At 51.9% G+C, this 1,611-nt stretch overlaps 1 long non-coding RNA gene across 1 annotated transcript in view; it reads left to right on the top strand.

Moving 5' to 3' along the window:
• The first annotated feature begins 18 nt into the window (after nucleotides 1-18).
• LOC109368340 overlaps nucleotides 19-1,611 on the top strand; it is a 23,093-nt gene continuing 21,500 nt past the window's right edge. Inside the window, exon 1 of the long non-coding RNA XR_002116285.2 lies at nucleotides 19-707. This is a non-coding gene — a long non-coding RNA (uncharacterized LOC109368340). The remainder of the gene's footprint in view (nucleotides 708-1,611) is intronic.

The following is a 1,611-nucleotide window of genomic DNA, read 5'->3' as shown; positions in this document are numbered from 1 at the left end:
CTTACTGCAGTCAGTGGTGAATTTGTAACTGGCAAAAGTGAGTGTAATAGCAGCATCTGTTGTTTGTTAATCAAATGACGTGTCAGCTTATCACTAGGAAACTGCAATAACCACGGGGCCGGTTTCCAACCACAGACATCCTGAAACACCAACAAACACAACCCTTTGAGGTACGGAGCCCAGGACTTGTCCAGCTTTACAGATCCTGCGCAAGGATCACGAAGGGCTGCGCTGCGAAAGATGCCAGCCCCCATCTGACAGGACAAAGGACGGCTGCCTGGCAACAGGAGCACGCATGCGCAAGAGATAGCATGAAGCCACGAACCCGGATGTGGCACTGTGTAAAGGCTGTCAGCTGGAAGGGGAAAGCGCGCGCCGTTGGTGGAGCAGAGGCTCCCCGGCCGCCCAGCGCTGTTTTGCTTACTTGCTTGCTTTAATAAACGACGAGTTCCAAACTGCATAATTGGGTCGCTCAGTTTGTTTAATGTAATTTAAAACAATTTGGTGCCGTGACTCGGATCCAGGTAACTCTGACACGGGATCCTCAACCCGGGGCGGCGCCCCGTCCTTGGGCGGCCTGCAGTGGCTGATCTGCGTACGGAGACCTGTAATTCCAAGCCCTAAAAGTCAGGAAAGTAAGCAGAAGAAACTGCAGAACCCCGCGATTTTTGTGCACGGAGACCCGAACGCCGACTCGAGGTGGCTGAGTAAGTATTGCAGTGTTGCAAGGGAATCCGTTCGGTGGGGGTTGGGAATCCTGGAGTGCGAGTGACTGAGAGGGCTCTGCCAGAGACCAAGCCAGTGTGGAGCCTTTAGTTGTGCAGCTCCCATCACCCGCGAGGGCGTGGGTCGCAAATAAGGGGGGCGAGCGTGAGAGTGAAAGGAGAGCAGCCCAGAAGATGGGACCGAAGAAGAGCAAGCCTTCTGATGCCATGGGTGGTCCTAAGGGGAGACTACCAGATACACCGCCAGATAGCCCACTAGGACTTATGGTTGAGTACTGGGGGGCTTTCCCTCGAGGAAAGGGAAGAGCAAAGAGAAAGTGGTCCGTTACTGTATGGAGGTCTGGGGGGGAAAACGGATTAGGGCAGATAGTTTGTTCTGGACGATATTTGGATCCTTTGAGGACTGGATGTGCCCGGCCTTAAATACTTATGTTAATTCCAAAAAGCCATTTAGCAATGAGGAAAGCGAATAAGCCAGCCTATGGATTGTGCCAGGAACCCGAACTTTTCTATTTAGCCTTAAAGAAAAGAGACAAAGAGAAAAGATTAAAAAGGCAGAAGAAATCCCCTGGTCCCCTCCTCCTTATGTACCCCCCGAGCTTCCTGCGGCTCCCCAACTCCCCGTAGCTCCCGAACCTGCCTCTGCACCCCAGGCTCCAGTAGAGGCTCTGGTAGAAGATGAGGGGATAGGGTCTGATGATGCGGAGGAGTCAAATTATCCTGACTCACCTGGACTCCGAAGGAGAACCAGGAGCCAGACCAAACGAAAAAGTTCCAGGGAGGAAAAGTTGTTTTTCTTCAGCAAAACTTCAAGTAGTCAGAGCCAAGGGTGAACCATTTAAAGTACCAATAATCAAAGGAGTAGAGATAGAAGCACCCTGTAAGT

The sequence above is a fragment of the Meleagris gallopavo genome, chromosome 6 (genome assembly GCF_000146605.3).
Source record: "Meleagris gallopavo isolate NT-WF06-2002-E0010 breed Aviagen turkey brand Nicholas breeding stock chromosome 6, Turkey_5.1, whole genome shotgun sequence".
Taxonomy (NCBI): Eukaryota; Metazoa; Chordata; class Aves; order Galliformes; family Phasianidae; genus Meleagris; species Meleagris gallopavo.
This window is presented reverse-complemented; position numbering and strand designations above follow the sequence as displayed.